The 12581-nt window shown below is 53.7% G+C and overlaps 1 pseudogene; it reads right to left on the bottom strand.

Moving 5' to 3' along the window:
* Positions 1-645: 645 nt before the first annotated feature.
* Positions 646-764, bottom strand: LOC122903662 (annotated as a pseudogene).
* Between the last annotated feature and the right edge of the window lie 11817 nt (positions 765-12581).

Raw genomic sequence — 12581 nt, 5'->3', positions numbered from 1 at the left:
TCCGGGAGGGGGGTGTCTCTGAGATCCGGCCTTATTCCTGTGACTTGGGTTAAGACCTCCCCACAGTCGTGTGGTCAGCTAGCTCTTCTGGCAGCAGTGTGGCTGGATTTAGCACTGCTGGGGGTCGGAAGGCCACTTTTGGTTCATTGAGGAGAAGGGCCTGATACCCCGTTACCCGGGCGTTCGTCATCCATCGGTCTGGTGGAGTCCGGAGAAGGCCCTTGATAACGTGGGTGGTGGTCAATATGAGATTTTGACCCAGAGTCAATTTGCATGCATCCTTGACTAGGAGGGCCATGGCAGCAATTATGCAGAAGCAAAGGGGGAACCCAGCTGCTACTGGATCTAGTTTCTTGCTAAGATAGACCACTGGCCTTCACCATACCCTAGAGTCTGAGTCAAAACTTCTTTAGTCAGCCCTGCCTTCACATACAAGTGGAAGGGCTTGGTAACATCTGGGATGACCAATGCTGGGGCACACAGTAAGGCTCTTTGTAATTCCCGAAATGCTCCTTCTGCCTCAGCTGTCCACAGTCTACCATAGTGAGTCCTCCCTTAGCCAGTTCGTAGAGAGGTTGTGCCATCTCCGTGAAGGTAGCATCCACAGCCTGCAGTAGCCCACCGTCCCAAGAAATTCCCTCTTGGAGATCAAAGCAACCGGTATTCCCTGGCAGTCTTCCATCCAAGTACTAACCAGGCCCGACCCTTCTTAGCTTCCAAGATCAGACGAGATCTGGCGCCTTCAGGGTGGTATGGCCGTAGACAATCATAAGGTTCTTACCCGATATTCTCAGATGAGTGTACGTGAAACCCTATATAACATGGAACCGTCCTCCCCTTGCTGGAGGAAGCTGAACTTTCTCATACCCTACTGTTACCTTAATTTGTCCAGGCTTGGTTAGCTACCATATCTCTCTCGTTCATAGTTACATTGGCCCCTGGCCTTCTTGGGCTACTGATGCCTTGTGGTCATACCCATTCTGTACAAAGGAGGAGGTAGTGGAGGGTTTCTAAGTGCTTGGGACAGAATGATGTTTCAGACAGATGGACATGTTGTTCAAAGATGCAGAGGCTGCAGAGAGCCAGCATATTCAGAAACGTGCCAGCAGCTGCATGTGTATCAATCGGGTCAGGTCCCTGGCAGCCTCCGATGGCCAAGATTTGAAGCCTTGACTCCCGAGCTCCTCCCATAGGCCCTTGTGTGACCCATCGAGTCCAGACATCAGAGAAGAGGGACGAGCAGCTCACGGAGCTTCAGAGAGTTTTCTTCCTCTTGGAAGATGGCTTCCTAGACTCAAAGTGGACCCTCAGGCTCTCGTTTTTCTAGGGCTGAGAGCCAACACAGAGGTGCTAAGCAGAGTCCAAATTCATTGCACAGAATTTCCCCTGTTCCATCTCTCAGATTCTGGGTGGAGGAGCCCAGAGAGAACAGCTGTGATCTGCTCTGCCATTAGAGCAGGGCTGTCCCTGGATGCTGTCCTGCTCGTGTCCCTCGTGGGAACTTAGGAGCGTCTTATTTAAGGTCTGTCTGTATAAACCCTGGACTGGGCTACTCCATTGAGTAGATGACCGTTATGCCATATGAAGCCCTGCAAGATTTAGGGTGCAGTCCATTCAGACTCCATAGTGGAAGCGGTGGAGCCATAGAGATACATTCACACAGTCAGGCATTTTCCAGATTCAAACAGGTTGGACATCCTCCCCTTTTGGTATCCCTGGCTAATGGGAGGTGATCAGTCTCCCCTTCCATTCTTTTACGAATGGATTTAGCTCTGACAGTGGCCTTAGGGCTGTTTATCTCTCTTTTACATATCTCCTACTTTTTACATACAGAGTTGCTTTTCTCATTTCCATCAGTCTTAATTACACTTAACAGAATTTTGTACTCTTAGAAATACCTTAACCTCTACTTAAGACTAAATATAAACCAATGGTGAGTTGTTACAACAGAATTCTTTAGATGGCAAATTTATCAATCAGTTAAGCACAGAATGTGTTCACCAGCAGATTTCAAAAGTACAAACCCAGTACCAGCAAACAGCGCCCTAGCATTTCATCCCATTTGGTTAGGATCTAGATGTCCAACAAATTTAACTCCATTTGTCATTCAAGCAACCCTTCACAGTTTCAGGTTATCAAAGACTTCGGAAGCCACTTTAACAATTACTCATTAAACCCTTGAAACAGACAGTTAACCATCAGCCCAGCCATCCCTTCGCCAACAGACCTCATGTTCCACCTGGGCCCATTCCACTTCAGATGCCATGCTTTCCGTGCCAGCAAGGGGGAGGGGCCAGGCAGTCCACGTCGGGCCAGAGAAGGCAAGGAATTCCCCGAAACAAAAGAAGTTTCGGCAGCTGCTTGGGAATATTCCTTAAAGTCTCTGTCTCGAGGTTGGTTCATCCCACAGTACCAGTTCTGCTTACCAAAAGTGGCCCACTAGGCACTTATTTTCCATGCCCGGCTCTAATGAGCATCAGCATTGGACACCTTAACCCGGCATTTGACTAACTCCAGGTGGCTCGTTATAGCCCTTAACACACAAAATGAGTGAGGGAGAAGCCCCACATCTATTATGAGGAACAGAGAGATGAAAGCTAGCGTCCCCTTACTCTCTGCTTGCCACTTCCTTCAACCATAACAAAACACAATAGACAACAAAAAGACAAAAACAAACAAATAACCACAACCCCAGTGGCCCTCGTCCAGAGCCTGCTGCTGGAGGGGGGCTTCCTTTCCTGAGCTCCATGAGCTTTTTCATATTCCCCTATTATCTTGTTATTTACCTTTCTATTTGTTGTTCCTTTAGAGTTCCTATAACCTTTAAATGGTTTATTGAAATGTATACTTTAAAAGTATGAATTGTGTCCAATCAAGTTCTGGACATTTTCACCATCCTAAATGAAACCCCATTCAAACATTGGTCACTCCCATCTCTTGGCAACCTATCTTAAGTAACTATTAATTTACTTCCTTTTCCTATAGATCTGAGTTTTCTGGACATTTCACATATAAACAGGATCATACATGTAGTCTTTTATCACTGGCTTCTTAAATTTGGCCTAATATTTTCAAGGGTCATCAATATTATAGCATATATCAGTTGCCTTATAGAGTACAATATAGGTTTCTGATCCTTTTAAAATTTTGTATATTGTATGAGGTAGAAGTTTAACTTCATCCTTTAAAACAGGTGCTTACTGCTATAATTTCCCTTTAAGTACTGTTTTAATGGCATTCCATAAGCTTTGGTGTGTTGTTTTTGTTTTTGTATAGCTCAATGGATTTCCTAATCGGATTTTTCTCTTTGTCCTCCTGACCAAATTTATGGAGTGCATTGATTTCTATGCACTTTTAATTTACCCAGAGCTTGCCACTGGTGGGGGCTATCTTTATCCCCAACCGTCTAAGGGGACTTGAACCCCTCAACTGTCAAAGGGAAGGCAGGGGACTCGAACCCCCGACCGCCCAGGGGGACTTGAACCCCCACGACGGCGCAGGGGGACTCGAAGCCCCCGACCGCCCAGGGGGACTTGAACCCCCACGACGGCGCAGGGGGACTTGAACCCCCCGACCGCCCAGGGGGACTTGAACCCCCACGACGGCGCAGGGGGACTCGAACCCCCCGACCGCCCAGGGGGACTAGAACCCCCTGTCGATCTATCAGCAGAGGGATGGGGCGTCCCCGCATCCACTCCAGCCCTGGGGAGCATGGCTGCGTCCAGCTTCTCCCCGGTGGGCTATACCCTGGAGCTCCAACCAGACAGACGGATAGGATCCCAATACCTCGGAACCCAATACTTCGAAACCCAATGCCTCGAAACCCAATACCTCGAAACCCAATACCTCGAAACCCAATACCTCGAAACCCAATACTTCGAAACCCAATACTTCGAAACCCAATACCTCGAAACCCAATACTTCGAAACCCAATACCTCGAAACCCAATACCTCGAAACCCAATACTTCGAAACCCAATACCTCGAAACCCAATACCTCGAAACCCAATACTTCGAAACCCAATACCTCCAGAGGCTTTCCCTAAAAATTCTGATGCTGGCTCAGTTCTCGTCGTTTGATCCCGGACGAGCCCCCAAATGTTAGGGTCCGTGATCAAAGGAACGAGACTGATACAAAGCGAAGGTCAAGCAAAGCTTTATTTCGCGCCAAGCATCATGAATCGCACTGACCGGTCAGGGCTTTCTTTTATAAAAGATGACAACTTTGACCCCGGCGAGCCTACTCCCAATGAGGTTGCTGACATCTAGGTCGTTTCTCACTGTGTCACTGCTGAGGGTCCTGGAGTGCGGGGCAGGGCCGCTGGCACCGCAGGCGTCGAGGGACCGCTGACAACTGGACCGCAGATGTCTCAGGACCGCAGGCGTCGAGGGACCGCTGACAACTGGACCGCAGATGTCTCAGGACCGCAGGCGTCGAGGGACCGCTGACAACTGGACCGCAGATGTCTCAGGACCGCAGGCGTCGAGGGACCGCTGACAACTGGACCGCAGATGTCTCAGGACCGCAGGCGTCGAGGGACCGCTGACAACTGGACCGCAGATGTCTCAGGACCGCAGATGTCTCAGGACCGCAGGCGTCGAGGGACCGCTGACAACTGGACCGCAGATGTCTCAGGACCGCAGGCGTCGAGGGACCGCTGACAACTGGACCGCAGATGTCTCAGGACCGCAGGCGTCGAGGGACCGCTGACAACTGGACCACAGACGACTGGACTGCTGGGCCGCCGGAGGCTGCAGGCTGCAGGCGATGGCTCGGGGCCGCCGCCGGAGGCTAGAAGCTGCAGGCGACGGTGCTCGGGGCCGCCGCCGGAGGCTGGAAGCTGCAGGCGGCGGCGCTCGAGGCCGGAGGCTGGAAGCTGCAGGCGACGGTGCTCGGGGCCGGAGGCTGGAAGCTGCAGGCGACGGTGCTCGGGGCCGCCGGCTGGAAGCTGCAGGCGATGGCTCGGGGCCGCCGCCGGAGGCTGCAGGCGGCGGCGCTTGGGGCCGCCGCCGGAGGGTGCAGGCGGCGGCGCTCGGGGCCGCCGCCGGAGGCTGCAGGCGGCGGCGCTCGGGGCCGCCGGCTGGAAGCTGCAGGCGATGGCTCGGGGCCGCCGCCGGAGGCTGCAGGCGGCGGCGCTCGGGGCCGCCGCCGGAGGCTGCAGGCGGCGGCGCTCGGGGCCGCCGCCGGAGGGTGCAGGCGGCGGCGCTCGGGGCGGCCGCCGGAGGCTGCAGGCGGCGGCGCTCGGGGCCGCCGCCGGAGGCTGCAGGCGGCGGCGCTCGGGGCCGCCGCCGGAGGCTGCAGGCGGCGGCGCTCGGGGCGGCCGCCGGAGGCTGCAGGCGGCGGCGCTCGGGGCCGCCGCCGGAGGCTGCAGGCGGCGGCGCTCGGGGCGGCCGCCGGAGGCTGCAGGCGGCGGCGCTCGGGGCCGCCGCCGGAGGCTGCAGGCGGCGGCGCTCGGGGCCGCCGCCGGAGGCTGCAGGCGGCGGCGCTCGGGGCGGCCGCCGGAGGCTGCAGGCGATGTCTCGGGGCCGCCGCCGGAGGCTGCAGGCGGCGGCGCTCGGGGCCGCCGCCGGAGGGTGCAGGCGGCGGCGCTCGGGGCCGCCGCCGGAGGCTGCAGGCGGCGGCGCTCGGGGCCGCCGCCGGAGGGTGCAGGCGGCGGCGCTCGGGGCCGCCGCCGGAGGGTGCAGGCGGCGGCGCTCGGGGCCGCCGCGGGAGGCTGCAGGCGGCTGCGCTCGGGGCCGCCGCCGGAGGGTGCAGGCGGCGGCGCTCGGGGCCGCCGCCGGAGGGTGCAGGCGGCGGCGCTCGGGGCCGCCGCCGGAGGCTGCAGGCGGCGGCGCTCGGGGCCGCCGCCGGAGGGTGCAGGCGGCGGCGCTCGGGGCCGCCGCCGGAGGCTGGACCGCCAAACGCGGTTATAGCTCTTACAAGAGCTGTTACAGCTCTACTATACACCGTTGACTCCCCTGCTCTTCTGCGACTTCCACCGCTCTCCGCTCCACTTCACCGCTCTCCGCCGACTTCACCGCTCTCCGCCGACTTCACCGCTCTCCGCCGACTTCACCGCTCTCCGCCGACTTCACCGCTCTCCGCCGACTTCATCCCTCCTGTAGCAGCCGCTGCTCTCCTGCAGGAGCCCCCGGCCCTCCTGCAGGAGCCCCCGGCCCTCCTGCAGGAGCCCCGGCTCTCCTGCAGGAGCCCGAGGCTCTCCTGCAGGAGCCCCCCCTTGGCAGCCTGGCAGAGCAACCTTTATGGGGGTGGTTGAGCCCCGCCCCTACACAGGTGGCCAATTGAATTTCAACCTTCCCAGTGGATATACATACGGCTTACTGATTGGATGTCTCCACGCAGTCTGCCCCACCCTTACATTCAGGGTCCACAAGCAAGTTCCTCTGGGAGGGGCAGACCCTTACATTCACCACTTGGAGTGATTTAGGTTCTGAAGCCTGAAAACCGAGGTTGGGAAGAGATGACGACCTAAGGACATGGCGGGTGCAATGTATTCAGTGTGCGGCCAGATGTCTGGGTGTGGGTCGGGAGGTCTGGGCTCAGGCTGTGTCAGACAGGGCATTAGTGTCCAGGGTAGCCTGTATAATTGGGGTATAGTTGAGTGGTCTACAGGTTGATCCTCATTTGAGTTTCCTGGGTAGCCCATGAGGCAACATTTTTCTTCTGGAGGGCAGGCAGAGTGCTGCATTGTGTCCTCAGAATTCCCAAAGTGGAGAGCTTTTTGGCAGAAGTGTGAGGACGAAAATCTGAGAGCACAAGCTAGTCTTAGGTTTCAGGGTGAGGGCAGGGCAGGCACACTCTAAAGAGCTGAATCAAGATCTCGTGCATCTGAAGTCAGGGTGAGGATCAGACGTTGGCTCACGTTAGAGTTTCTGTCCATGATGGCCCATTCATGGAGGGGGGGCATTAGGAGGCCATTGAGGTTTTCCCATGATGGGTATTGTGCAATGTTCAAAACAGCAAAGATTCATTTTGTGGTACAATTGAGAACTATTAGATGGCTCTAGGACATCCCATAGGAAACGACTCCAGAGCAGTGTTCTAAGGATGGATGGGTGGGCAGAACGCATCACATTCCAATTGTCTCCTAGCAAAAAGATATTTTCTATCTGCTGCATCTGGGGTAGCAAGCAAGGGGGCTGAGTCAAAATGGACTCTCCTGTGGATGGGTCATAATGTGGGTTTGTGTCCATGGAGACCTTGGAATGGGGTGGCGTCACTGGGCCCTGAAGGATTCTCCTAACTGGAGGTTTTGACACAGCTCCAAAGAGCACGTTTAATTTGTGGAGACGAGATTTGTTCTGATCGGTGTCTCAGGAAACCCCAAATGCTGGTATTGGAAACCAGGCCTCTGGGGAGAGATGACTGGAAATCAAACAAAGGATCTGATTGGGGTCTAGGGGCATGTCGGGTTCAATGTTTTTCTCTGGGGATATCTGCCTACGGATCTGAGTGGAGGTAGTTGTTCAGCTGTTGTCAGATCGCCCCTGTTTGTCCTGGGCAACCTACACCATTGGGATAACTTTGGGGATTTTGGAAGTTCCTCTAATTTGTACGGCAGATGGAATGGGCAGAATTCCCTTGGAGTGGGCAGGCACAGTCCTAACTTGTGGCTCCAGAGACCCCAGCCTGGAGGGTGTGTGGGCCAGGGCTGTGATTACAGAAGAAGCCTGAAAACACTAACTCCGATTAGGTTTGGGGACGGATGTGTGGCAGGTCCGATCTACAGACCTTGAGGAGAACTATTCAAGATATGAACAAAGAGTGAGTGTTAGGCGCTTGTTGAGGTTTTGTCTGGATTTTGTATCAAAGATAACCGTTGAATGTCGAGGTGGCTTCATTGACCATGGACGTGTATCCCTCTCTGGCGATTTGGCCCGATCCGAGGAATTAGGGGTCCTTTAGGATGGGAGGAGTCCTTTCTGTTTTTTTTTACCTCAAGTGTCCCAACAAAAGACAGATTCCAGAGGAGAACCCTGGGGAGGGGCGACTGAACAACCCGACCTCTGGTTTAGAATGGGGGCCTAGGGACATGGCAAGCCCGATATGCTGGGTCCTGGTTCAGCCACTGAGAGGCCTTACTTGAGGTCAGGGCTCACGCTGAGTATCACAATGCGAGTTGGTGCCCAATCTGACCCTCAAGCACGGGTGGGGATTCATAGGCCACGCTGGTTTCTCCTATTCTGAACATTCAACAACATGCCAACCACATGATTTCTTGCCATGCGGAAGGAGGAGTTCTGATTTCTGCATCATGTTCAACCCTGGACAGTGATTGGAGTTAAGATCTAGGTTCTGAATCCTGAAAACCGAGTTTGGGAAGAGATGACGAAAAAAGGCCATGGTGAGTCCAATGTGCTCAGTGTGTGGCCAGCTGTCTGGGGGTCGGTCAGGAGGACCGGACTCAGGTTGTGTCAGACAAGGCATTAGTGCCAAGCGTAGAGTGTATAATTGGGGTACAGTCCAGTGGCATGAAGGTTGATCCTCATTTCGGGTTTTTGGGTAGCCCCATAGGGCAACGTTTTTCTTCTGGAGGGCAGGCAGAGTGCTGCATTGTGGCTCTGGCATTCCCAAACTGGAAGGCTTGGGGGCCAGGAGTGTGAGGACAGAAGTCTGATAACACAAGTTAGGCTTAGGTTTCGGGGCAAAGGCATGGCAGGCACACTCTGCAGAACTTAATCAAGATCTTGTGCATCTGAACTCAAGGCATGGATCAGTCTTTGGCTCAGGTTGGAGTTCCTGTCCGTGATGGCCTCTTCATGAAGTGGGAGGTTCTCAAGAGGCCATGTAGGTATTCCCACGATGGGAATTGTGAGATGCTCCAAACCACAAGGATTCCTTCTGTAGGACCCTTGAGAATGGTTGAATGGCTTCTGGAGGTCCCATACAGAATGATTCCAGAGTACGATTCTAAGGATGGATGCATGTTGTGCCCGTCTCACATTCCAATTATTTCCTAGGGACAAGGCAGGTTCGATCTGCTGGCTCTGGGGGAGCATGCGAGGGGGCTGAGTTAAAATGGACTCTCCTGAGGATGACTCATATTGTGCGTTTGTGTCCATGGAAACCTTGGAATGAAGAGGTGAATCCAGGGCCCTGAAGGATTCTACCAACTGGATGTTTTGACAGAGCTCCAAAGATTACGTTTCCAATATGGAGTCGAGATTTGTTCTGATGAGTGCCTCAGGAATCCCCCATATGATGGTATTGGAAACCAGGCCTCTGAGGAGAGATGTCTGGAAACCAAAGCGATGGATCCAGTTAGGGCCTAGGGGCCTATCCGGTTCAATCTGATTCTCTGGGGCCATCAGTCTACAGGTCATATTGGAGGTAGTTGCTCAGCGTGTGTCACATGGCCACTATTTGTCAGATTGCCCTTGTTTGTCCCAGGCTGCCTACACTATTGGGGTGAACTCAGTGTCTTTGGAGGTTTCTCCTAATCTGTATGGTTGTGGCCAATGGAATGGGCAGAATTCCCTTGGAGAAAGTAGGCACAGTCCTTAGGTGTGGCTCCAGGGGCCCCAACCTGAAGGGTGTGTTGGCCAGGGCTGTGGGGACAGAAGACTGAAAACACAAATTTGGCTTAGGTCTGGGGTCATAGTAATGGCAGGCACGGTCTATAGACCTTGAGAAGAACTCTTGGGGATATGAACAAAGGGAGAGTATGAGGCGCTTGCTCAGGCATTTGTCACTGGATTTTGTGTCAATGATGGCTGTGGAATGTCGGGTGGCACCAATCAGAACAAATTAGGAAAAACCTCCAACGTCCCAAGTCTATCCTAACTGTGTAGGCCGCTGGGACAAACAGGGGCTATCTGCCACCAGTTGAGCTACTACCTCCACTCAGACCCGGAGACAGATGTCCACAAAGAAGAATATTGAACTGGACAGGCCCCTAGGAACTCATAAGATCCATTGCTTTGGTTTCCAGCCACCTCTCCTCAGAGGCCTGGTTTCCAATAGCAGCATATGGGGCTTTCCTGAGGCACCCATCAGAACAAATCTTGTCTCCATATGGGAAAATTGCACGTGGGAACTGTGTCAAAACCTGTGGTTAGTAGAAACCTTCAGGACACTGGTGCCACTGCCCCATTTCAAGGTCCCCATGGACACAAACCCACATTAAGAACCATGCTCAGGAGAGTCCATTTCAGCTCAGCACCCTAGGTTGCTCCCCCAGAAAGCACAGGTCGATTCTGTCTTATTGCAAGGAGACAATTGGAATGCGAGGCGGGCAGTCCAAGTATCCATCCTTAGAACCCTGATCTGGAGTTGTCCCTATGGGATGTCATCGGCCATCCAACAGGTCTTAATTGTCCCAAAGAAGGAATCCTTGCGGTTTGGAGAATCTCACAACTCCTATCATGGGAAAACCTCCATAGCATCGTGATGCCCCCCCCCCCCGCTTCATGAAGGGGCCAACATGGACAGAAACTAAACCTGAGCCATTGTCTGATCCTCACCCCGACTTCAGATGCACGAGATCTCGATTCAGCTCTGCTGAGTGTGCCTGCATTGCCCTCACCCCAAAATCTATGCCTAGCTTGTATTCTCAGACTTCCGTCCTCACACTCTTGGCCCACAAGTGCTCAGGTAGGCAATTCTGGAGCGACGATGCAGCACTCTGCCTGCACTCCAGAAGAAAATCGTTGCCCTATTGGGCTACCCAGAAACCCCAAATGAGGATCAACCTGCACGCAACTCAACTGTATCCCAATTATAGAGTCAATGCTGGACACTAATGCCCTGTCTGACACAGCCTGAGCCCGGACCTCCCGACCAACACCCAGATATCTGGCCGCACACTGAGAACATCGAACCCACCATGGACTTAGGTCGTCATCTCTTCCCAAGCTCGTTTTTCAGGCTTTAGAACCTAGATTTTAACTCCAATTACTGCTCAGCGGTGAACGTGATGCAGAAATCAGAACTCTTCCTTCCCCATGGCAAAAATCCTTGTGGTTGGCATGTTTTCCAACATTCAGAGTAGGAGAAACCAGCATGGTCCTTGAGGCCCCGCCCATGCTTGAGAGCTGCATTGGGCACAAACACGCATTGTGATCCTCAGTGTGAGTCCTGTCCTCAAGTAAGGCCTGTCAGTGGCTGTACCAAAAGCCCACATATGGGGCATTCCCTACCCCTATGCCCCCATTCTTAATCAGAGTTCGGTTTGTCCATTCTCCCCTCCCCAGGGCTATGCTCTTTTGGTGGGACACCTGAGGTAAAAAAACAGAACGGACTCCTCCCATCCCACAAAATCTCCCCAAACTCCTGTGATCGGAACAAATCTCCAGAGAAGGAGACTCCTCCATATCCCTTGAGGCCACCTCGACATTCCTCGGCCATTAGTGACACAAAATCCAGAGACAAAAGCCTGAGAAAGCGCTTCACACTCGCCCTTTGTTCATATCCCAAAGAGTTCTTCTCACGGTCTTTAGATTCGGCCTGCCATACCTATGTCCCCAAACCTACGCCAAGTTTGTGTGTTCAGACTTCTGTCCCAACAGCCATGGCCCACACACCCTCCCGGCTGGGGTCCTTGGAATGACACCTCAGGACTGTTCATTCCTTCTTCAAGGGTATTCTGCCCATTCCATTGGCTTAAAACCTACAAATTAGGAGAAACCTCCAAAGTGCCTGAGGCTATCCCAATAGTGTCGGCACCCCAGGACAAACAGTGTTGAACTGACACTATCTGAGGAACTACCTCCACTCAGACCCGTAGACAGATGTCCCCTGTGAAGAAGATTGAACCTGATAGGCCCCTAGGCCTAATCGGATCCATTGCTTTGGTTTCCAGACATCTCCACAGAGGACTGGTTTCCAATACCAACATGCGGGGGATTCCTGAGGCAACGATCAGAACACATCTCGTCTCCACATGGAAAACTTCCTCTTTGGGGCTGTGTCAAATCCTTAGGTTAGGAGAATCCTTCAGGGCTCCAGTGCCACCGCCCCATTCCAAGGTCTCCATGGACACAAACCCATATGACCCATCCGCGGGAGAGTCCATTTCAACATATCCCCCTCGGTTGCTCCCCCAGAGCCAGCAGATTGAACTTCTCTTATCCCAAGGAGACAATTGGCATATGAAGAGGGTTGCCTAGGCATCAAATTTTAGAACACTGTTCTGGAGTTGTTCCATATGGGACGTCCTTAAGCAATCCAACATGTCTGAATTGTTCCGCAGAAGGAATTCTAGCGGTTTGGAGCATCTCAAAACTCCCATCAAGGGAAAAACTCCATGGCCTCATGTTGCCCCACTCCCCCTTCTGGAAGAGGCCATCATGGACAGAAACTCCAACCTTCCAACATCTGATCCTCGCTCTGACTTCATATGCATGGGATCTCAATTCACCTCTGTAGAGTGTGCCTTCAGTGCCCCCACCCCAAACCTATGCCTAGCTTGTGTTCCCAGACTTCAGTCCTCACACTCCGTGCCCACAAGCCTTCAAGTTTGGCAATTATGGAGCCATTATGCAGCACTCTGCCTGCCCTCCAGAAGAAAAACATTGCCCTCTGGGGCTACCCGGAGACCCCGAATGAGGATCAACATACACACCACTCGACTGTACCCCAAT

Source organism: Neovison vison, chromosome 3 (assembly GCF_020171115.1).
Source record: "Neovison vison isolate M4711 chromosome 3, ASM_NN_V1, whole genome shotgun sequence".
Lineage (NCBI taxonomy): Eukaryota > Metazoa > Chordata > Mammalia > Carnivora > Mustelidae > Neogale > Neogale vison.
Note: the sequence above shows the minus strand (reverse complement) of the source record. Positions and strands in the feature narration are given on the sequence as shown.